The sequence below is a fragment of the Camelus bactrianus genome, chromosome 1, assembly GCF_048773025.1.
Source record: "Camelus bactrianus isolate YW-2024 breed Bactrian camel chromosome 1, ASM4877302v1, whole genome shotgun sequence".
In the NCBI taxonomy this organism is placed as follows: domain Eukaryota; kingdom Metazoa; phylum Chordata; class Mammalia; order Artiodactyla; family Camelidae; genus Camelus; species Camelus bactrianus.
Window position 1 is genome coordinate 113296703 of NC_133539.1, and position 26023 is coordinate 113322725.

Here is a 26023-nt window from a genome sequence, read left to right on the forward strand (position 1 = left end):
TATTATACGATTCTTGAAAAAAGTATATGCTAAGTGAAAAAAGCCAGTGGTAAAGGACCATGTATTATATAAATTCACTTACGTGAAATGTTCAGATCAGGCAAATCTGTAGAAATGGAAAGTGGATTCGTGGTTGCTCAGGGCTGGGCAGGTTTGGGAGGGAAAGAGGGATGGGCAGGAATGGGAAATGACTGCTAATGTGTATGGGATTTCTTTGGGGATGTTAAAAATGTTTAAAATTAGATTTGGTGATAGTTGCATATCTCTTTGAATATACTAGAAAATGCTGAACTGTGTACTTTAAATGGGTAAATTTCATCTTTTGTAGAATAGATGTCAATAAAGCTGTTTTTAAAAAAAGAACAAGACCCAGCTATGATATACACATTATAAATGAATCTCACAGACATTTAGTGAGCAAGTAAGCCAGACACAAAAGACTATACACAGTATGAATCCATTTCCATGAAATTCGAGAACTGATCAAATTAATCAATAATAATATAAGCCAGAATATTGTTTACCTCTGGGAGAATACATGTTGACCAAGAAAGGGCACAAGAGAACCTTCTGGGCTGCTGGAAATGTTCTGTATCTTGATTTGGATAGTTGCTACATGTACACCTTATCAATGTCTATTCAATATTAGTGGACTTTATGCTCTTAACAGTTTGTAGAAAGTTAAAAGAAATAAACAACTGTGTGTGTTAGCACTTTCTTGGTCAACTAAGTGTAGCAAAACAATAGATTGGTATATTGTTAAGAAGACAAGATTTAGAATTAAAAATTCTTTATTCCAATATCGGTTTCCCATTCCCTGGTGAGGAGATCTTGTGTAACTTATTTAATATGGATGATTCGCTCAGTGTTAAAATGAACATGCTGATATCTGCTGGCAAGTTGCCTTGGTAGAGGATGCCTATGAAAAATACTTTGTCAACTGCAAATATTAGTAGATTTCTTACACCTTCATGGTGAATGCAAAATTCACATATTTTCAAATAAACATGTAGTGGAGCTTTCTAGAATTTTCTTAATTTAGACTCCTAGTATAATAATTCTTACTAAATTCTGCTTTGTACCAATATGGTTGGAATCTAGTCATAGTGTAAAAGTGATAGTCCAGTGGAACTCATTGCTGTGTTTTTCAGTAAGGAAGTGTTTTGTTCCATTTCCTAAGGAAGGTTGTTTCACGAAGCTCCATAGGAGAAGTTCCCATATTTTTGTACCACCTGATCACTGATTCATTCTTCGACTTAGGGAAATGTTTTTATCTTTAAAATGCCTACCAAAAAAAAAACAAAAAACAAAAACCATAGAGGACAATGGGTGGCCTGGGCCTGTAAGGAATGGGTCTTCTCTACCTACATTCGGGACATTGTTGTCACTCTTAGCTTTATTCTATTTTCCTATTTGTATTCTTGCTCTGCTTCAGTGTTCTGACATACTTGAACTTGCTTTGTTACGTTGTACATACCTTGGAAGTCTATTTCAAGTCACCTTTAGAAGGAGATGTTATAATGAACCAGTAACAGCAACCACAAAAGAACTTAATTAAATTAGAACCCAATTTGTTTATCTCCCCACTGCAGACATCAAAACCACAGATAGCAGTATAATAAAAAAAATACCCACAGATGTTAGGACAGGTACTCTATTGCACAGAATTTACTGAGGGAGCTTTTTTTGGTGCCGTTTTAATCCCAGAAGTCTACTGACTGGAATGGACTCCTCAGAAGGCCAGGGATTTGGGTCCATTTTGTTTACTTCTCTAAACCCAGCAGCAGAACAATGCCTGCCTCGCGGTTATCACTTAAGGCTTGTTAAATTAATCAGTACTGCCTCTAAAATGTAGTTTTTTACTTCCTCAGAACCCTGGCTGCATTTACACCCAATTTCTTTCAAACTACTGTGAAAACATAAGTTATACATGCATGGCTTATGTGAGAGGCAGAATGAAGTGAAAAATACCTCATTCATATTGGGCAAACCAGAAATTCTTTTCGGGTTTTTTTAATCGTATTTTTTTTTCCCCTCTAGATAATAAAACTGTCTGGTTCGATATGGAATTTTCCATGTGAAGCATTTGTTACTTTAAAATCTACAAATAAGGTGCTTGATTATTCTTTCCTTATGTATGTATAAAGTATTACTATAAGGTAATAAGACAACTTAATTGTTTATAACATAGGTCATTTCTTTAAATCAGTCTGTGATCTTGAATTTCAGTTTCACTGGAAGTGTCCATGTTGTCCTTTAGGAAGACGATGGTGAAGAGGTTTCTTAAAAAGACATAAATGGTTGGGAGAACAGGAGAAGAGAGAGGAAGAATAAAAATATTGTAAGTGGGGAAGCAGATGGGTGAGCAGTGATTAATTTAGCAGGACTGAAGCCCAAGCTGGCAACGGGGAACACTGAGAACCGATTTCATCCCCACCCCAGAATTCTCAGAGGACTCAGACGCTGATAGCAACAGGTGCTTCTGGAACAGGGTGAGGGAGACAGAGGCTTGAAATTTAAATGCCTGGGTAAAGACATCAGCAGTTCCCAGAGACTCCACCACTCTGTGCTGGGGAGTGAGAGCCCCTCCCTGGTTCTAGCAGAAGACTATAAATTTATTCTTAAGAGAGGTTAGACGAAAGGTCTTTGTAGCAGGGATGCCAGGCGCAGTTGAGAGTATAATCTTTGAACCAAAAAAACAGGGATTAAGTGAAAATATGCCTACTGAATGCTGGAAGTCCCAACCTTCAGAACAGAAAACTCTTCTCTGAGAAATCAGCCAACCAAAAGTAAGGATATAAAATATTTACATTGGGATGTCCCAGTAAACAGCCAAGTAGACCACCCTCTACTGAAACTGAACGTTGACCAGCCCCACTCTTATGCTAAGCACTTACAGTTAGCTTTTAGTATATAAAAAATGACCTTTTACCCTGTAACCTTTCTAAATTTGTTTCCTAGCTGTAGACAGTAGTTGTTTGGAGATTCCGTAGCATATTCTACATAGTCAGCCATGACATTTTCAAATAGAGCCAGTTTTACTTATTTCCAGGTCTTTTTGCATTTTATCTCCTTTCTTGGCTAACTTTGAAAGCCAGGGCTTCCAGTACAACGTTGAATATAAGGCCTGAGAGTCAGCATTCTCACTTTGTTTCTGATCTTAGGGAGAACACATTTAATTTTCAACACCAAATATAATATTAGCAGTACGTTTTTATATATACCCTTTATCTGATTGAGGCAGTCCCCTTTTTTCTAATTTGATTTAATATTTTATCATGAATGAATATTGAATTTTTGAAACATTTTTCTACACTCATTTTTCTCCTTTATTAAGTGAATTATATTGATTGATTCTCAAATGTTAAGTGAACTTCGCATTCCTGGACCTATTTGTTAAGAATCTGTGTGGGTATTCACAACACTTACTGGTATATAAGGATGGATGTATTTTTAGTGCTTTTGCTTGACCTCAGTCTCAAAGTGATATTGACCGCAGAAAATGAGTTTAATAGAGCCATCATCCTCTATTTTCTGTAAGTTTTTGTGCACAAATATTTGGTAATATTTCCTCCCTGAATGTTCAGTAGAATTCACCAGTAGAACCATCTGGGCCTAAGTTTTCCAACCAGCCTTCTAGTCTTCCACTCTTAAACACAGATATACAGACATCTAAGGATTTCCCCTGATCTGAACATAGACTCAACTGGTAAACTTTGAAGAAACATGTCCCAGTAACAGAGGTTTAGATTTGACTGGTCCTAAGTGTCAGTAATTTTTTTTAAAGTCCCCTAGGTGACTTTTATTATACCCAGAGTTGAGAACCTTTGCTGTAACATAAAAGCCAGAGACAAAAAGAACCAGAAAAGAGCAAACTGGAAGAAATGGAGACCGTATGAGGAAATGACAGCTCTAAAGAAACTGGTACTGACATTATCAAAGACATCAGAGAAGTTATTGAGATCCCAGAACAATAAAAATCAATAAATAATATAAACATTAAAACAGGTTGTTAGGACTCAGAAGTAAAGAACAGATTTCAAATGCCAAATCTCCACATTTTACTGGCTTTGTGACCCTGAGCTATTTACTTAAGTTCTATGAGACTCTTGTTTCCTCATCTACAAAACAGCGATCATAGTATCTTTTTTACCTCATAGGTTGCTGTGAAGATTAAATGAGATAATACTTGGAGAGTAATTAGGGGAGTGCCTGCCATGTGTATTAATGAGCAGTATGTCACCATCTCTCTAGTTGAAACTCCTTTTATTGCTACTTATTACATTCAATCCAATAGAAAAACTACTCTTGACAGCATTCAGTTAAATAAGCCATCTAACTAGTGAAATTCCCATCCAGATCTAAATAGCAAACAGTGCATTAGTCAGTGGAGAAGAGTGGCACCGGGTGAAAGGAGGTAAATTAAAATTAGTTTGATGTAGTGATTATTCATTTCTGAACTCTTCATTTATAAAAATTAGCTCAGAAGTTGCCTGTTCACATTTCCTCAGTATTTGGTACAAGGTCAAATTTCCACAGAACCCTGGACGCTCAAAAGCAGCTGTGCAGGAAATCATAGAAGTTTGGTTCTGTGAGTGATCATTCATTACATATTTCCCTATCTGGCTTCATTTTCAGGATTCGCTGAATAATAATTCAGTCATGTTTAAACTGTAGAGTAAAATATATCACAATTAAACCGACAGTTCTCTCCTTCTGTTGCAGATTATTCACACTCAAGGCTAGAGGAAGGGTTAAATAAAACAATGGCTGGAAAGCATGTTGTTCAGTACAGACCCTCAGTAGATGTTAATTGACGTCATCATCATCATCACCATCATCATCACCATCATCATCATCATCACCATCATCATCATCATCACCATTATCATCACCATCATCACCATCATCATTATCATCGTCCTCCTCATCATCATCATCATCATCATCATCATCACTGGATAGAACCAGCTAATGATGAACTTGCAATTCCTCACATGCAATGTGAGAATATTAGCCTGGACCAGCTCTGTGTCTCCTCACCTCAAAAAGTCTACTTAGAGTAGTTACTTAGGACTCGACAGTGGTTTATTTTCAGATATATTCTGTTGGTGGCCTGTCTCTAGTGCTCGCTGTACTAAAGATATGCAGAGTTTGGGACCAGAATCATCTGGTCAGTCCCCAGTTCATTAAGTACATTTCGCTTTGTGGAGCCAGCCAAAAATGTGAAAAGAGCTTGTTGTTGAAGAGTTATGTAGACTAAGAGAACAGAGAGATTCTTAATTTTGACTGACATGGTAATTTTGGTCTGTTTGAACACTGGAGATGAGGAGAATTAAATCCTCTGAGGTGGTACAAGTGTCGTCAGTGGTGTCATCTCACTTAAATTGACTTCTTTGTCAGGAGTCTATGCGAGTGTACCACCTCTTATCCCCTCATGGGCTGTTGGACAAAGTAGACATTATTAAAGCTCCATGAACCTCAGACAGAGCCTTAGCTGTCAATAAATGTCATTTGGAATTTTCATACCTGAAATTAATAGTTCTTAGATAATCAGCAAAATGTGTTTCAGAATCATCTTCCCCAGAAATTGCCAATAAAGGAAAAGAATAAAATTCCTCAGGTTACAAAATCCTAACAGGAAATCGCCCACTTTTCATGCTCCAGTGGGAGAATATGTAAAGGTCTAGAAATTGTCTGTCTCAAATAAGCTCTGCTGGGAATCAAAAAAATCCTTGCTCATAGAGAAACATATTCTTAAAGTCTTGGTTAGTGTCACCTGCAGGGGTGACATCACTGTGGCAGTAGCACCTCAAGTGGGAAAAATGATCAGTGAAGTGAGGTCATCGCACAACAGGCATCTGGGCAGGTGTGGGCAATTGCCTTCTTTTCTTTTTCTTTGTATTCTTAGGAGCGTCGCGCTTATTTGGGAAAAGTGAAAAATAACACTGGGAACATAACAATCATCTTAACATTAGGTACGAGGCCTGAAGGGATTTTTTTAGAGCGATTCAAATGAAAAATACAATTGTACATTCTCACATCAACAGCCCTAATTTTAAGATTGCATCTCTGCTTAGAAAATGTCCCTTTGATGACTCAGAACTGTCTTTCTTTGGAGGGAGGCTTGTTAACATTCAGATCCAAAACTTTCCATTCATGGACCTCCTTCCAATGCCTATAAGGCCAAACAATTCCTGCAAGGGCTCCCAGAGAGATGTGCCCACCAAGAATTGTCCAGAGTCTAAATCACCCTAAGGACTGGGAAGTTTGAGGACCATGGTTTTCACCCGAAGTTTAGAAAATGTATGAATACTTTTTCCCTTCTACTCTGGTGGTGCTTTATTTATTCTTTCTGTGCTTTCATTTCCTCAGTCTCTAAGGGGAGATTTTACCAAGAAGAGATGGTTGCACTGCCATTTGGAAGACTCCCTCCCAGTGGGGAGGGAAGACCATATCTGGGGCATACCCTTTGCTTGCATTATTTCTCTCATGGATAGCATTATCTTGGAAGATTGTGAAGTAGATGGTTTGATTATTTGTATGGTGATCTATCAAACATCCATCTTCTTCCAGTGGTCTGATAAGAAGAAAAATCTTTTTAGAAAATTCACAAGGTGTTTTGTTGCTTTAAATGCTGGTGGTTTTGTACAGGAAATATAAATTACCATGTAAAATGATTCTTCATGGGCGGTTCCCTTAGAGGGAAGTTATTCCTTCAGAGAATGACTTCCTGTTTTGCTCTTTAGACAGATGGCAGCTGTGTTTCACGTGGGTTTGGTCAACATTGCAAGGATTCCTTATGGCATTGGCTTGTATTTTAACGCTTCCACTCTGGCCACTCATCGATACCTCTAAGACTAACCAACATGACAAACTAATTTCGAAAAACAACCTCATAGATAGACGGACATTTTGGTTGTTTATTTTTTTACCCACATAAAGTAAGAGGTCAGCTGGCTTGAAAAACAGCCAGCTACAGTTGTACAATGGAAACTTGACTCTGGTCTGAAGGCGCTCTTGGAGGCTTCCAGCACGATTTCATCACTACATGGACTACAGTATTTATATGGGATGGGCTAGTTTAATAAGCTGTTTCACCAACTTCTTAACTTTCACTACAAATATTTCTCCAGAAGCCAAACCCTCCAATCCCGCGTATTCTGTGAGCTTGAAGTATTAATTATAGCTTAGAGTCTACAAAAACAAGAAGAGTCGTCGTCAGCTTCTGTGTCTATTGGCTCCTAAGTTGCCTGGCATGACTGTTGTTTTTCACTCTGTGTTAGCCCCAGTTAGCAGGACTTTCAGCATTTTCAAGAGTCAATGTAATCTATAGATCTTGAAGTTTCCCACAAATCCTAATTCCTTAAAGGACCACTTGTGTCATTTTACAATATATGCTACTACTAGTTTAGGCTTAAAAGCACCACAAAGGGGAAAATTAATTAATCTATATGCATAAACCAAATTTGGCTCAAATCTCAGTTTAAGTCAGTTATAGGTGACTCCAAAGTCAAACTATTTTTGTAACTCATTGTTTTTAAATTTTTATTTAAATTATGTTTGATGTGTCAAATATAAAAATTTAAAACCAGTGAGTTAAACAATGAGTTTAAAATTTTATTAAAAGAATCAATAAACAAGAAATCTTTCACCATCTTGCACCAATTATGTAAGAATAAAGATTTTTTCTAAACCTTTATTGTTGCATATACGTGGTTCTTATATGTTTGTAAGTATTGTGTACATACCATGTGATTGCTGCTTTTTTTTTCCTTAAAACTCTTTATTCTTAAGAATAGAGAAATAGACTTTCAGGTAGATTATAAATGGCAAATTAATGAGTGTATTGAAAAGAGAGTCTTCTCTGATGTAGGAAATACTTATTTTTGATGGCTTAGACTTTCTAGAGGTCTGTACATTTTTTTTTATTAAAAAAACTTTTTTATTGAAGTGTAGTCAGTTACAATGTGTCAGTTTCTGGTGTACAGCACAATGTCCCAGTCATTGACTGCTGTTTATTACTTAGCAAAGAGTTTTCTGTGTCTCTCTGAAGTCCATATATTTGTCAGATTTATAGGCAATAAAATATTTTATTGATATACCACAATTAACTAACTCACTTCTCAATATTTGGACATTTGTCATGGCTTTTAAAATATGTGCATTATGTTATGTCATCTGACAGTTTCCTAGGGGCTGCTGTAACAAATTACCACAAGCTGGGATGACTTAAGACAACAGAAGTTTCTGCATATTTATTCTAAAGATCAGACTACTGGTAAAATATTACAATTTGTTGGGTTTTTTTTAACTAAGACTTTGTTTTTTAAGGCAACTTAAGGGCACAGCAAGTTTGATGGGCAGATACAGAGATTTCCCCTGGACCCCTTGTCTCCCCCATCATCGGCATTCGCCACCAGGGTGGCACATTTGCTGTAACTGATGAGCCTACATTGTCACAAAATAATCACCCAGTTACACTGGGGTTCACTTCTGATGTCGCCCATTCTATGCTTTGGACCAACGTATACTGACATAAATCCATTGTTATGGAACCACACAGGCTATTTTCTGCCCTAAAAGTCCTCTGTGCTCTGCCTATGCGCCCCTTCCTCTGCCCTCCAATCCCCGGCCACCACTGAACTTTTTTTACTGTCTCCTTAGTTTTGTCTTTTCCTGAATGTCATGTAGTGGGAATCAAATGGTATGTCACCTTTTCAAACTGGCTTCTTTCACTTAGGAATATGCATTATTAAGTTTCCTCTATGTCTTCTCATGTCTTGATGGTCCATTTCTTTTTAGCACGCAGTAATATTCCTTTGTCTGGAGATGCCACAGCTTAGTCACCTTCTGAAGGATGTTTGGTTGCTTCTAGCTTTCGGCGATGATGAATAAATCTGCTGTAATAACCTGGGTGCAGGGTTTTGTGTGTGTGGATTTAAGTTCTCTGTTCCTTTGGGTAAACACCAAGGGGTGTGACTGCCGGATTCTGCGTCAGAAGAATGTCGACCCTGCCAAACTGTCTCCCAGGAAGCCCTTGGCTTGCTTTGACAACACCTAGGAAAGGAACAAGCCTGCATGGGAATAGTTTCAGGTCCTCACAAACCCCAGCAGCTGTTTTCTGCATAATCCAAATGATGTTTTGTAGATGATTATATCCTATGGCTTTAAGTTGTTGTTTTCCCAAAGAAAGTTAGCCTGTCACCCTGTATGAAACCACTGTGAATATGCTTGCACTACGTATCTTATTTCAGGAAGCCCCAGGCGTGAAACATATATGATACTGGTAGTATTTTCTATCAAAAATATGGAATCGCCTTCACCGGGAAACATCGCTTAAAAATGCAAGGTCAGTGACCACGGCTGCACTTCCCCAAGTGACATCCATGCCACTTCCAAAGACGGGACACTTTCAGAATGAGAGGCCAAGAGAAGTCCTGCGAATTGGCAAAAAGCAGCTTTGCACACAGTTGCTGGGGAGTGTGACTCTCCAAGAACAAAGCAGCTGGCCTCTTTTCGATTTTCCTTCTCAATAAGAAAAGTGAACGCTCAACCTCAAGGTATGCAATGTTCTATTTGTTTTGGAGGCATTAACGTAAACTTTCCACGGCCGCACTGCTAAGGAGAAAGAGAAAAACAGAAATAAAGAGTTCACCAGTAAATAGACCGCTTACAGTCAGAACGCTATGATGCTCAAAAGACCATTTCCCTTGTTTACCCCCAAAATATGCAGAACCTGCAAGCTGAGAGTTATGTTTTATTCGGCAGACTTTCTGAGGACCCAAGCCCAGGGGACCTCTCAGATCGCTCTGAGGGACTGCTCCAAAGAGGCAGGGAAAGAGCCAGGGTATATAGGAGTTTTGCCACAAAAACCAGGTAGTTGGAACATCAAAAAATTACTGTTAAATAAAGAAAACCGGATATCTCCAGTTACGAAATTAAGTACTTTTCTATGTATGGGAAGGTGCAAAGGTCTGGGCTCATTGAAATCATTCCTTCGACATGCACCTAGCTGTCTAGGGCCGGTGTCCTGTTCTTTCCCCTGAGTTCCCTCAGGGGGCACTGTTGGGGGTGGCAGTAGAGGCCCGGCTGCCTGCTTGTCTCCATCCTGAGTTCCCTCCGCTCACTGTCAGGGCAGTGGTAGCGGCTGATGGTCACAGCATCCTTTGTTTACTGATAGGGCTGGCAATATTTTTCATTCACACCCTGATATTTCAGACCAACATGGAGTCCTTTTCTTAGATTATGAAAAAAATGTATTCTTGAGTTATTCAGGTCAGCTTACTAATTCAGCTAGATCCAGTGCAGTAGTGAAATAAATTACTTTCTGATCAGCAATTATGGCGGCCAAAAAATCCAGAGCAACAAGAAGCTAGTCTACTTAGCCAACAATGTGGGGCTGCACATCCCCTGTGTTCCAATTCCTTCCCTTTGTGGAAAACCTTCCCTCCACCCAGACACCACTTAAGTTACCATGTAAGTCTCTGGTTCCCTTCACTTAATTTATTTTGAAAACCATTCCCCTTTTCCACATACTTTGGTTCCCCACCGTTCTCTTCAAAGTGCTCTCTCAAAAGATGCCCGCAATCCTGGTGTTCTAACAGACCTCCACGCACCAAGTCTCCCAGACGACCGTCTCCTTTTTCTGGAAGCTGCCTTCACTCTTGGCTCAGGCCAGTGTGTCCTCTCCCTTTTCTTCCAGTTTCTCTGTAGATGTTTCCTGTGTGCTTTGCTGAGACCTGAGTTTCTAGGCACACGTTCCTTGAGTGTCTTTCCTCAGACATTCCACACATAACTGTCAGTGCCTTTGAAGCGCTTGGCATTCTCTTAAGGTTCTCACTACAGCTCTGCCGTCTTATCTCTGCGGTTTCTCCCTCTGCTAATTCATCCAGCCTTAAGTCTTTAACTATCAACTCTTCACCCTCTCCTCTTTGGCTGTTGCTATGTCCTGTGTCCTTATCATTTTTTTCCTGGACTTTCACAAAGCTGCCTGCATAATCTTCCTGCTGACAGTCTTAATAACTGCCATTCATCCTATACAGAGTGACTCCCCACCCCTTCCTCTCCTTCTTTTATATTTAATACAAAATGTGTTTCAAGATTTCCCCAAATTTAGAAGACTAAAAAGAGAAGAAAAATCAGTGAAAAGTCCACATCTAGTCAAACCATGCCAACTTCAGTGGGCTTTCTGCCGGAATTCCTTCAGGTATAGGTTTTTAAGAAGGAGTTGAGGGGAGAGAAATTCTTTCAACCTTTGAAAGTTAGGTAAAACTTGGCTATTTGCGTTGCTCCAAAACATAAAGAAGAACCCTTTAAAATACTTTTTTTTTTTAAATCAGCAAAATACTGATAAGAAACCAGACAGATATCTCAACAACAACAACAAAAATCAATCTCACTTGTGCAAATTATGCAAAAATACTAAATAAAGTATAAGCAAACATAATTTAGCAGAAAAATAAAAATGGTAGATAAGACTGTAAGAATGATTTCATATTAAAAACTTTACTGAATTAAAATAGCATATTAGTAGGACAAGGATAAATTTTAATTATTGCTTCAAATAATGCCAAACTAGACCTTTGAGCAAAAATAGGAGCAAGTGGTACTTTCTAGACCTGATACTAATTTCATTTCAGCATTGTGCTTAATAGCAAAAAAAAAAAAAAAAAAAAAAAAAGAGAGAGAAAAAAATACCGTTGACAAGGGAAACAAACAAAAAATTTTCAGCCTACTCTTGTTTGCAAGATACCAAACAATGCATTTAGGGAAGGGAAAGATAAGGTATAAGGTATCAACACAAAAACTAAAGTAAACTTAGCTCCTTGCAGAGGATTTCCCAGTATGCACGGAAAATTTAAGATTATCAACAGAAGGAGAATATTTTTAAAAAGATTTTATTCAGTATTTTTGCATAATTTTTCACTAACAAGGCTGATCTGTGGTTTCCTTTGAAGGAGACATCTATGAAATACTGTTTGCTGGCTTTGTGAATGGAATTTGGAAGTGTTTCTTCTTTTTGTTTTGGAACCATTTAAATAGACTGGATTTATCCGATCTTTGAAGGTTGAACAATTCTCATGTTAAAAATCGAAAAAAGCAGAACCTGTGTCTGATAAAAGCCAGGTAAGAAGCTAGTAAATTAGTTACAAGATAATTTTATAAAAGTCAGCAGCTTTTTTTATACAAACAATAACGAGATAGCATAATGGATTTAAGAGTACTATCTATAGTAGCAGAAGCCATGCATAAATTTCAAATGACTTGTGCAGAACATATACACACCCCAAAAAAGAGAAGAAAAGAGAGTTTTAAGATTCTGCTGAGAGGCATAAAGGTGATGAATAAACTTAAAATGTATATCTTGATATTGGATAGAAAATGTCAAAAATGTAAAGGAATCTTAATAAATGAATTTCTAAATTTGATGGGATCACCATGAAAACTACAAAAAAGTTTAGGATTGGGAGGAGCAGGGCTTTAAAAATACTGGATGTGCAAACTGGATATCTGATAGGGGGTTAGTAACAACTTAATAACAAAATACATACAGTTGACCCTTGAACGACATGGGTTTGTTGTGGGAGAATAGATTCCTGCCTCTCGCAGGAAAGGATTCAAAAACAAGACATGATAAAGTGAAAGCAAGTTTATTTAGAGAGATACACACTTCATAGAGAGTGGGATCTGTCTCACTCAGGAGGGAAAATGGCTTAGGAGACACACACTCCGTAGACAGGGTGCGGGCCATCTCAGAAGGCAAGAGAGAGTGACCACGAGGTGGGGAGTTGTTAGTTTCTATAGGCTTGGTAATTTCATATGCTAATGAGCAGGAGGATTATTCCAACTACTTTGGGGAAGGGGGTGGGATTCCCAGGAATTGGGCCCCCACCCACTTTTGGACCTTTTATGGTCAGCCTGGGAACTGTCCTGGCCCTGTGGCTGTGCCTTGAGGCTCAAGGTCAACTGGAAGTCAAATCTTCTGCCATCTTGGTTCCGACCAGTCTGTCCTGTCCTCAGTTGCTGCGTCATTCCTTCAGTGGTTGTGCCCTGCCCCCTTTCCTCCCACTTCAGGTTTAAACTGCACAGGTCCACTTATACTCTGATTTTTTAAAAATAAATACGACGACAGTACTAACAATCCACGGTTGGCTGAATCTGAGGATACAGAACTGAGAATATGGAGGACCAACTGCACAATTCAACCCACATTTTCAGCTGTGAGGGAATCTGTGCCCCTAATCCCCTTATTGTTTCCAGGGTCAGCTGTAACCTGATTGAAAAATGGGCAGAGTCTGAATACATATTTTTCCAAAGACCTACAAATGGCCAGCAAGTACATGAAAAGGTGGCCAACGTCACTAATCATCAGGAAAATACAAAGCAAAACCTCAATGAGATATTACCTCATACCTGTTAGGATAGCTGTTATCAAAAAGTCTAGAGATCACAAATGTTGGCAAGGATGCAGAAAAAAAGGGAACCCTTGTACGCTGCTGATGGGAATGTAAATTGGCAGAGCTACTATGAAAAACAATTTAGGGATTCCTCAAACAATTAAAGAAGAACTACCATGTGATTCAGCAATCCCACTCCCAGGTTTATTTCTGAAAGGAAAGACAATCAGCATCCTGAAGGGATCGCTGCACTCCCCTGTTCATTACGGCATTATTCACAATAGCCAAGATGTTGAAACAAACTAAGTGTCTGTGGATGGACAAAGGGATAGAGAAAATGTGAAATATACTTGTAATGGAATATTGTCCTGCCTTAAAAAGAAGAAAATCATGCATTTGTGACAACACGGATGAACCCAGAGGACATTGTGCTAAATAAGCCAGCAGGAGAAAAACAAATACCATATAATCCCACTTATATGTGGCAGGGAAAAGCCTCATTCACAGAAACAGACTAGAATGGTGGTTACCAGGGGCTATGAGTGAGGGAGATGGGGAGATATTGGTCAGAGTACAAATCTTCAGCTATAAGATGAGTAAGTTCTGAGGCTCTAAGGTACAACACAGGGACTATAGTTAATGATACTACATTGCAAACTTGAAATTTGCTAAGAGAGTAAATCTTAAGCATCCTCATCACAAAAAATAAAAAAGAAAGTATGTGAAGTGATGTGTGTGTTCATGAGATTGTGGTAAATGTTTCACAATGTATGTATATTTGCATAATATCATCACATTGTGCACCTTAAATATGTCATTTTTATTTATCAATATATTTTTAAAAGCTGAGAAAAAAGAAGTTAATTTTTTTAATTTTAAAAATAAAAATATTGGATTAACTCTGACATTCATTTGGACAGGAATGAATATGTGAGAATAGCTAAGAGAAACCTGAAAAGACAGGAGTAATGAGAAAAGACAAGCACTGTCAGCATTTAAAAATCTTTAAAATCATAATATTTAAAGTGATAGTGGAGGGAACAGACACAGCAATGAAACAGAATCCAGAAATAGATCCAAATGAGTAAGGCGATTTTGTCTTTGATAAAGATGGAAATGTTAGCTAATGGAGTAAAGATGAATTATTTAATAAAAGGTATTTGAAAACAGACTGATGGTTGGAAAATTAACTTGATCACTGCTTAATTCCTTACAATAAAATTAATTCTAGAACAATAACAAATTTAATTTTTTTTAATAAGACTTTAAAATACCTAGAAGAAAGCAGATGAAAATCCAGAAGCCACACAGGCAAAGTTTGTTTTATTTGGTGAAAAAAAAACACAGAACACTTAATCATTTTTTCAGGCAAAAAAAAACCAGTAAACAAAGTCAAATGACAAGTGACAAATGAGTGAAAGGATGTGTGTTTATAATACATTCAACAAAGTACTAATTCTAAATAGGTTTGACAAAGTGTCATTTTGATGGAAAAACATGGTATCTGTTTTAACCCTCAGTTCTGTAATTATGAGTGAAACTGAGTTTCTTTCCACGTGTTTATTGGCCATTTATATTTTTGACCTGCTCTTATCATTTGCCCACTTGATAAAGTATATTTTCATTGCTGTGTAGGAGCTCTTTAATTATTAGCAATACTATTGGTCTACTGGATACATTTCGTTGCTTTTCTTTTGTATTAGTTTATAACAGTACAGAATTATAAATTCTATCAAATCTACAATCACTTTCTTCATGGAGTCTAGATTTCATACCTGTTTAAAAAGGCATCTTTTATATACAGAATATAGGCAACAAGTTCATACTGTATAGCAGAGGAAACTATATTCAATATCTTGTAGTAACTTATGGTGAAAAAGGATATGGAAATGAATATGTGTGTGTTTATATATGACTGAAGGTTTGTGCTGTACACCAGAAACTGACACAACATTGTAAACTGACTATACTTCAATAAATAAATGTGTGTATATATATATTCTTATTTTTCAAAATATTCTTGTCTATTCTCACAAAGTTTGTCCTTGTCTTGTGTCTGTGTGTTTGTTTTTGGCAGTTTGACAAGATCTTCCAAAATTCCATTGGAGTTCCATTGGAATATCATTGGATTTGAGAGACTGAGCAGATGATACTGGTCTTCCGAACTAGGAGCATGGTTTGCCTGTGTGTTTATTCAGATCTCTACACCTCTCTGTAATGTCATAGTTGCTTTTTTCCCCCCAGAAAGTTCTTGTACCTTATATTGAGCCTTAGATATTTGGTGCTTTCTGTGGTCAATGTGACTAGGCTGATTTTCACTTTCATTTTCACTTATTACAAGTATAGGAGGAGACCACTGATTTTGGCTATTCGGCTTATACCTCTTACGTGAACTGTCTATTGGTTTTAATAAATTATCCAACCACTGTTGTATCCAGTATATTACAACAATTAACCACTTGTACGGAAATATTTGTAACATCTCTGTGTCCTCCCCAGACAATGTCTGATTTGCCTTTGTGTGGGTAAAAGACAGAGGTGCTTAATAACTATTTATTCGTTTAATGAGTGGTGATTCCTGAACACATACCCCAATCCAGACCTTAAGCTACAAGTTGAATTTTCAACTGCTTGCTGGACGCCTTCATGCTGGTTTTCCTCTGGCACCTCACCGTCAACAGCTCTTACTAGAAATCTCAACATCCTCTTTTCTTCCCTCTTTCTACCTCCTCTCTCACATCCAATCATTTACAAAGTCTTAAAAATTCTACTTCTGCAGTGTTTTCACCTCATTTTCATATAAATTGCTATCAAACTTATCTTGCTAAAGAACAATGGCTCCTCCTATTCAAAAACCTTCAGGGGTCGGTTCCCTACTGCATGGACAGTAAGATCTAAACCTAGCCTGGCATTCGAGATCCTCCCCAGCTGTTTCCATCCACTTTCCAACTCAATTCACCCCAGCTCTGACTGCCTATAAGCAGTGGCTGAGACAGGGCTTCAGGCAGATGCATCTTACTTGGGGAGGATAAAGGAATCAAGGAAAGTAGGAAGGTGAAGGGAAGGAAGCAAGCAAGCATGTGGTCCTAGCTGGAGTCTAGCCTCAACCTGATCTCCAGGTTGCTCTGGACAGGAAGTTCACCATTAGTCCCACCTTGAGGCAGAAGGGGTTGCTCTTTTGTACTTGATGCCAGTCAGTCACTGTCTGTGGACTGAAGATGGGGCAAGGGGAGTATATAAGTTCTCTGTTGAGGTGGTTTCCGTCACCTGAGGACAGTTTTCTGGAAGGGGGCAGAGCTGTGATCTCATTATAGCTGAGACAGGGATGACCTTCAAAGGGGCTCTGGGCAGGGCAGCAACAGTATCTCTCATTGGCTCCAATCACTCAAGAATATTGATGTTTCTTATAAATGCCTGGCACATCCTTCATTCCGTACCTTCCCTGGAATAGCCTTTCTACCTTGTCCAACTCTCCAAGACCTACTCAACCTGCAATATATTCCAAACCCTTTCCCATCTGTGAAAGCTGCCTGGCTCCTCAATTCAGAATTCATTAGCCCTGTGTCTCCTGTGGGAGCTTCTTTGTGCCTCTCCCATAGCATTTCTTTCGTGTGCTTTTTACTATAGTTCAATGTTCATAATTTTTTTCTCCCAAGTCAAGGTGGAAGTCATTCATTTTATTCTGCTGGTTGTAATAAATAATTAGAAGCATCTGTTTCCTCCAAAGTTGACAAACACTTTCAGTCTTCGTCATCTTTTTTCATCCCGTTAGTAACTAGCATGAAACCAAATACATGTTGCATTGAGTTGAATCAAGAATGATGTCAAAAAAACTAAAAGCAACTTTTTTTTCTAACTGGCCCACCTGGCTTGGAAATAAAGAGACTGATTTCTTGTTTACTGCCTTGCTTTTCATTCTCTTCCTCTCCTTTCTTTTGTGATTCTACTGACCCTTCAGCATAAACATTTTATTCACTGTCTAGGTTTTTTTTTTTAATGTACTAATAAATACCATAATTCAATTGACTACCTTCTGTTATAATTCAATCTTATACACCTTTTAATGGTGATAATTGAGAAATCAAAGGTTTTGTGTTCTGTTTTTAGCGTTTCTCCATCAATTTCCTTTATAATGTTGAGATCACTTTATCGCTCACAAATTTGCTTGAAAAGCAGTGTCTTTTCAAGGACCTCATACATTAGGCATTTGACACTGGCTTTTGATATAGATACAAAACTTGAATTTTCATATAAAGAGTAGACTCATTTATAAAAGAAACAATTAGTGCCATTATATCTAACATGCTCATTCTCCAGACAAGGATGTGGAGATTCAGAGGTTATGATCAAGTTTCACAATAGCTTAAAATCCTTTAAAAGCTTTCCAAAGCCATAGGACAAAGCACAAACTTCTCAGTGTGCCTGCCAAGGCCCTCTAGGACTTGGTCTCTGCTTTATCGCATGAAAGAACTCCAGCCATGAAACACCATTGCCAAACTCAGTGTGTGCTCTGAGCCTCTCCCTGAGTCTTTAAAGTACTCTGCTTCCAATATCTTGGAGCACCTGCCAGCCCTCTCACATCCTAGCTCATGGACCAGTTACCTCCTACCGATCCTTCAGGTCTTCAACTAGATAGGAATTGCTCTGAGCCACCCTCCCTGGTCCCCGGGGTCATTCAGGTGCCCCTACTTCCGAGGATGCTTAAGGTCTTCTCTGCTTGTACACATCATGCTGAATTATAATGCCCGTACCTTGGTCTGTAACTTAAGATGGCCTCTCGCTCACCCAGCATCAACATCCTCCTTACTTTGTTTTATTGGTTTTTTTCATAAAATTTATTACTTTCTAGCATGCCGTAGAATTTACTCAGTGTTCACTCCTGGCCATGATAGAGTAACTGGTATTGAATTAGCACTACTGACATAAAATGGAAAAAAAAAAAATCTATGAAATGAATAGATTCGGATTCCAGACAATAGACAGCACAGGGTTAGCGTCCCCGGGAGAGGGAGAATTCCCAAGTGAGCCCCACAGTAGCCCTGACTTTCTGCCAGGGAGTCACTGTCCAGGCTGGTGTACAGGGAGGTGCAGTCCCAGCAGAGCTGGGAGGTCCTGCTGAACTGAGAGAGAGATTAGACTTCAGGGCTGCCGAGAGGACTTGAGTTTGCACGGCAAGGTATTGGAGAAGAGGGAAGCTGTGCAGAGAAGGAGCTCCAGAAAGTTCCAGGAAATCCCATTAGTCATTAACTGGGTACGAGGCTGTGCACGTGAGGACAAAACTCCACAAAGAGTGGAAGAAACAAGCGGCAGAGCAATGAGCTGAACACAGATTCTAGAGCAGGACAGGGCTGGGAGTCCTGGGACTTCCCACCAGCCAGTGACTTGCGAGAAGGTACCAGGCAGGCTTGTATATTCACAAGTAGGTTTGCAGAAGGAGGGGAGGGATAGGGACAAAAAAAAATTTTTTTTTGGAAAAAATAATGGCTGAGAAAAAAAATTACAAAACCATTGATCCAAAAAGCTCAATTAATCCTGAGCAATATTTTTAAAAAGAAGAAGAAACAAAGAAGAAGAAACACTATACCTAGGCACTTTCTACTCCAGTGTCCAAACCAATGCAAGAAGAAGCATCTAAAAGGAGCCAAACAGGTGGGGGGAGAGACTCGTTTCCAACAATGGTAAGAATTGCCAGTGACTTCTCCCCAGAAACCCTGCAAGCCAGAAGACAATGCTACAACATCAACAAAGTGCTGAAAGGAAAAAGCTGTCACCCGTGAATCATCTATCTAGCAAAAATATCCCTCCAAAAAATGAAAGCAGACTAAAAATATTTCAAGATGAACAGATGCTGAGAGCATTTACCACCATCAGATTTGCTCTAGAAGAAATGTTAAGAGAAGAGATTCAGGCTGTAGGAAAGTGATAGTCTGTGGAAACTCAGATCCGCAGACAGGAGTGAAGAGCACTGGAGATGGGAGTAACGTGAGGACCCAGAGGAGCAGAGCCCAGAATGTGAACTTGGAGGCGGAGCGTAAGAAAAGAGAGAAATGGCTGCTTCCAGGACTGGGCGGGAGATACAATAGATGAACTTGGAACTTTTGTTATACCAAAACAGAAGGACATGCTCAAAGAAAGATGGGGACATGTCAGAAGGTCCCAGAAGCCAACCAGAAAATCAACAAAATCATTTTAAGCAGGAAAATGAATAAAGACAATCATTGATTATATCCTATTGATGACATTGTGAAACTATGAGTCAGTACTGATATAAAGAAAAGAATGAATGAATTCAGAGTTTATGAGGAGCTGGACATCTGCTTAGTGCCAAAGTGAATCCCCATAACATGCTTCTCAGTCATGAAGGAGAGAAAGTAACCTCACAGCAGCCTGGCAGACACCCTCGTAACCAGGTAACCAACATGAACATCATCAGTCAGGGACAAACTGAACCCGTGTGCTACCTGATATAAAACAGTAAGAACGCAGCATCACCTCTGTGGTATTCTTGCCAATGATGCATAATCTGAACTGCAAGGGGAAACATCAGGAGAAAAAAAATCAAAGAGAAATTTTACAAAATAATGGCCTTTAATCTTCAAGTGTCAAGGCTATAGAAATTAAGGAAAGACTAAGGAACTGCTCCAGACTAAAGAGACATAAAAACTAAATGCAACAGGTGATGCTGAACTGGACCCTTTAGCTCTATACAATGGATGCTATTGGGACAATTAGCAAAACTTGATGGAGTTTTGAAGATTAGGTGGCAATAATAAATCAATGTTAATTTCCTGATTTTGATGGTGGTATTGTAAGTGTGTTGGAGAATGCCCTGGTTTATAGGAAATGTGCACTGATGGAAAGTGTAACTGGACTAAACACTCCGGAAGGCAGAAATTGTCAGACCAGATTAAAAAAAATCAAGATCCTACTCTATACTGTGTACAAGAAACACACTTTAAATATAGAGAAAGCCTTCAAATATTGTGTTCATTGTTTTCCCCCCGGGAGAATGTAGACCCCTACAAAGACTGGGATTTTGGCACATGGTAGCCACTTTTAAAATGTTTGTTGAGTGAATAATTAAGTACTTCTCTTAGACCATAACTTGAGGACAAAGCCCGTTTCCTGCATCACTGTTTCCCTATGGCCTGGCAGATAGAAAGCACTCAGTAAACATTGGTATAATGACTATAAGAATGAAGAACTAAGCCATCTGCCTTGCCACTATGGAATGAGGCTAAACTCACATGAAATTTCTTGCTGTCTTTTAAAAAGAAATTAAAACAAATAAAAAATTAAGCCATTGTCTGATAAAAAATTGTATGCCTGCTGAACTGTGAAGACATACATTTTACTAAGTTATCTATTATCTGCTCCCACCCCTACAAAAAAAAATTATAAGTGGAGACATTTTAACAGGGTTTTTATTTCTACTGGAGTAGATATCCGAGGTATTGATTACCAGATGGTTATGATAATGGCCATGAAACTTCATTACCACTAAAAATGCTGGGCCCAGCAAAACCTTGCTTACAGAGGTTTTAGTTTCCTATAAGATATACTGATAACATGAATTAAAATATCTTCTTAAGTGTACCCTGCCCTGATTTTATTTTGCCTGTACTTTCATGCATGAGAAAAGAGAATTCACTTTCCCACTGCAATCCAATATATATTAAACCATTTTTTTTTCCGTAAAAAAAAACAAAATGAGAAGCAATCTCAATGTCTTTAGAAAGAAATCTTTGTTTGACTGGCTCTGTATTTTGCACCTACAAAGGAAATGTTTGGTTCAAAAGTGCCTCTCCCATACTCATAATTATTAACCTTTTCTTTCTTAAAACACTAATGTAACATTATAGAGATTAACATTTTTAACTTTTTTAATAGGCTTTATTACACACATACCAAGAAGTATACAAATCATAAGTATAGAGATCAATGAATTATCACAAAATGAACAATGACAATAATTGTGTAACCAGGACCCAGATCAAGAAAGAAAACGTTAGCAACATCCCAAAGTCCACCTGGTCTACCTTTCCAACGACTATGCTTTCCTCTCTCCCCAAAGATACTCCCTCTTTGGACTTCAAACAGTATAGATAAACTCTATCCTGTCTTTGTATTTTATGTAAATAATATCATGCAATGTGTACACTTGTGATATCTGGCTTCTTTCTCTCAACATTCTATTTTATAGAGATTAACTTTTTATCTTAAATTGAAATCATTATTGTAATGTGTGTGACATAATGTAATCAGATCTTACCCTTGAATGCATTCTCTTTACAAATAGTATAAATTACAGCAAAATATGATTTTGCCAATTGTTACAAAGTCACTAAAGTAGTCAGATATGGAGAATAAGAGCAGTTAAATCAGACTGTAATGAAAGAATTCAAACTGGTGCTCAGCTAAGTGGTCTGCGACACATTGTTGAGACTTTGTTTCCATTGTGAACCCTTCTACCTAAAAATTATTGCAGACACATCCAATGATATTTTTTCGAGGCTTTGTATACTTCATTGCTCTTTGGTGTTAGATGTGAAGCTGGTTATGTGCGGCAAGAGCTGTGCATCTGTGTGTCACTCAAGTAACATCTACGCTCTTTAGTCCTTCCCTTTCATTAGGCAGTCACTGATACCACCGAGTTTCACAGATCGCAGGTTTTGCCTAAAGCTACAGTCAGCTCTCTCACCCAGTAATTGGATAGACGGATTTGGCTCAGCTCAGCAAGTCTGTACTTCTGTATGCAAAAGAAGCTCTGAATTGAAATGCAGCAGCCTTGCCAGGTCAGATAAACAGAACTCCATGGGGAAGTTTAGAAAATCGCCTTAAAGAACAATTTTGGTTCCACTTCTACATCTTTACCAATTGAATTTCATAGTTTACGAATTCATATGCATCATTATCCATTAAACAAATAATCCAAAAGGCTGACTTTGTTTAAAAGGATTTCTAAATTTTAAATTTCAAAATGTTGGCTTGATTAAAAGTAGATGTTTCTTAACTTTCTGCATCCAGGTACGTACAAACTTGAAGCTGCTTTTCAGATCATGATTTTTGGTTTGTTTCCGGAGAAAGCATTGCCTACAAAAGAGAAATTATGTGGACACTATTAGCTGCTATTTAATTTCAGAAAGTCTCAAATCTAAAATTAATGTGCTCATGGCACATTTGCTCTATAATGAAACAAATCTGGAGTGTTCCAAGTAAAACATTTATGTTCGGTGTAGGTGAGCTTATGACACCCTGAAAATGACCATTTATTCACTTCATAATTTTACTGCTGTATTGGCTTTCCTATAAGGCTCTGTTAGGCTGCCTTAATGAGGAAAATTTCAAGTTGCAAAATAAACTCTTGTCATGTGAAACTTTCCATTTTCTAGCCCCTAGGGCAGCTGAAGGAGCGAAAATGTGCCCTGATACCCTTTCCTTCCTTTTGCGTTAGGTGGTTCCAGCTAGCGTTACTGATACTGAAATTTAAATACAATTGCTACCTTAGCAAGCCAGCCAGTCTGTTAGAAGTTGCTTTCTGTTACTCTGCTGGCTCCAGAAAGGGGCTAGTGTTTCTCACAGAGTCAAGCATTGCTAGAAACAGAAAGCTTTTGAAAATGGAGATTTTAAAACAGATTTAAGGTGATTTAATCACCTCCCTCCAATTCTTCCACCAGCCTTGCTCCTGGCAGCATCTCCAGAGGGAGGCTTGTTGAAGGAGGAAGAGGTAACAGTTCTTTGCAAAAGTGGGGTAAGTATTTTTAATCTTCTGCCTCCACTTCCCTGTCCATGACAATTCTTTAGCTTGGAGAAGAATCCTGACCTTCCAGACAAGCACCATTTAAAGTATGAATCCTGGTTTTCCATTTGTTGTACAGCTTTATCCAAATTCTTTAATCTTTCCAAGGCCACAGTTTCATCATCTGTAAAATGGGAATACTGCTTCCTACTTCATAGGGCTGTTGTGAGAATTAAGTGAAAAAATGTATACAAAACCCTTAGCACATAAGAAGCACTAATGAGACAAGAGTGAAGGGGGCAGGACACAGCCATTCAAAGAAGGACACAGCAATTAACACCAAGATGGTGGGAGATTCAACTCCCAATGGGCTCTGAGGCCCAAGATGGAGGAGACTTGACTTCCAGTCAACCTTGAGCTTCATTATATGCTCATCATGATATATGATTAGCATGGTAAATGACACTCCCACCGGTGCCATGACAGTTCCTAGGCTGACTATAGAAGGTCAAAAAGTGGGCGGTGGCGCAACTCCTGGGAGTTCCTGCCCCTTCCCCAGCGTAGTTGGAATAGGCCTCCCACTTGCTGGCATATAAAGGTCCCGAGCCCATAAAAACTAACAACCCCCACACCTCATGGCCGCTCTCCCTTCTCCCCCACACCATACGGCCCCCACTCTGTCTGTGGAGGGTGTATCTACTTTTATCTTAAACTGAGCACCCAACCCCCACATCTCTGGCCTTTCTCTTGCCTTCTGAAACAGCCTGCACTCTGCCTACGGAGTATGCATCTCTCTGAATAAATCTACCTTTACTCAACTGTGGCTCGCTCTTGACCTCTTTCCTGTGTGAAGCCACGGACCCACACTTGGTGGGGCACATCCCAGGGGCTCAACCAAGACCTGGGACACAGCTATCCTCTCGCCCCACATTTTTTCTTCCTGCATCACTACTTCATATTAGCTATTACAACTGCAACATTTGGAAAAACAGGGTGGTATAGCCCAGGCTTTCCTGCCCACTGCAAATCCACATCCTCCTCTCCTCCATACAGCTAGGCTGTGTACCTGAGGCTTATCACAGGAAGTGGGGGTCACATGGCTGAGTTTTAACAAAAATGTTAACAAAAGCTCTGTGTGCCATTTTCAGCTTAAAGCTTTAGGTACCTGGCTCCCCAGTTAAAAGATACTGGGGAGTGACCCCCTAGTTGAAAGATACTTGGGGAAGCCCAGTTGAAAGACATTGAGATTTGCTCATTTGAAAGATACTGAGCAGTCTGGGCTGAGTGGTTAGGTAGGAGGCTGACCTGGTATCTTTCCTCAAATTGGCTACCTTCACACAAACTTGTTAGGATAAAAGTGAAAATATAACATTTTCACTTTTCAGCTCAGAAATATTTCAGCTCAGAAGAAGAGACACCTCCTCCCAGCCAGCAACGGCTCTCTCAGGCAACCGTGAAAATTACAGGAGTGATGGAGGCAAGTCCTCATGCTGTGCAGCTGTCCCTCTAGTGAAAACCACTCATTTTAATTAACAGCTTGCTCTGCTGGGGACACACATAAGAACTGGCCATCCCATGATCCGAGCACCCACAGTGGTCTTGTAACTGGATGGAGAACCCAAGCCATGTAAGAGGAGCTGAAATGACTATGGGGTAAAAACCTGGAGGAGTTGAGCTCACAAGCAGCGCATTCGCCTTCTACAAAATTTCACTAGTAAATTTTATCTGTGACAAATTCAACGTGAAAATGGGAAATAGATTCTCTCAAACTGAGAAATGAGGGGCATCAGAAAACCAACCTCTAACACCCTAGCCAAATTCACATATTTACAGAGTGCACACTTGTGAGTCCCTACTTAATTGGAGATTAAAGAAAAGCTCACCTTGAAAATAACTAAGATGGGGCTATTTTATTGCGTATGCAGCTGAGTTAAAGACAGCGAGCTTGCTAAAACATCTTTTCAGAATTCTGACCTTAAAGAAACAAAAGCCCGTCTAGAGGGAACTTGCATTTCTCTTCAGGTGTTTTTGAGACATAAATGATCTACCTGATCTTAAAAGTTGTGTGTGTGTGTGTGTGTGTGTGTGTTTTGAGAACTTGTTCTCTGCTATCTGGAAGGTACACAAGTGATGTACATTTGGCAGCCAATCAAAGAAACTGGGACTTTCCTGAATTTACCAACTTCCAGGGTTTTTTTTTTTTTTTTTTTTTACCACCTTAACCTTCACTGCATCAGCCTGTACTATGAAGGTCTCTACTTCCTTAGGCTCTTTTTGGAAGTGAACTTTATAGATCTTTGAAGGCTACATCTTTTGCACTCTCTTGTGGGCAAGCCTCTTGCTTCTTATTGGTTTGAGTCACTAGTAAGATCTGCTCATCAATGGCCAGATGATGGATACTTTAAATTGGAGAAACTTCTAAATTGGTAAATTTTTAGAGAGCCGTCACTATAAACAGCTGTTTTACTGGTACCTACGGGGGAAAAAATCAAATTAGAAGGTGGAAAAAATATATATACATAATGGTTAACCTGAGAATGCCCTTAATTTAAAACAAACAAAAAAATGGTTTGGGAAGACTTATTTGTGGTCTCTGCTTGCCCTGAATAGATCTTACAGATGCTAGTAAAAACATTAGAATAATTAACATTAATTAGGTTCATTAACAGGAAAATTTTAAAAACTGAAGGGGATGTCTAGAGACTTTTTCCCAACAAGGCGGAAATTTTAAACGGACCAATCCCAAAGGGATAAAGAAATCTCTAGATGGTTATTAAGAACTGGGATAAATGAAACAGATGTTAATGGGATTAAAATAAAAGGCTTTGATATAACACCATCTAAAGTTGGATGGATCAAAGGGACCCCCCGACTGGACCCCAAC

General features: G+C 38.8%; 1 long non-coding RNA gene across 1 annotated transcript in view; it reads right to left on the bottom strand.

Annotated features, from left to right (window-relative positions):
• Positions 1–7607: 7607 nt before the first annotated feature.
• Positions 7608–26023, bottom strand: part of LOC141578795 (uncharacterized) — a 28188-nt gene continuing 9772 nt past the window's right edge. The window contains exon 2 of the long non-coding RNA XR_012509465.1: positions 7608–9060. This is a non-coding gene — a long non-coding RNA (uncharacterized LOC141578795). The remainder of the gene's footprint in view (positions 9061–26023) is intronic.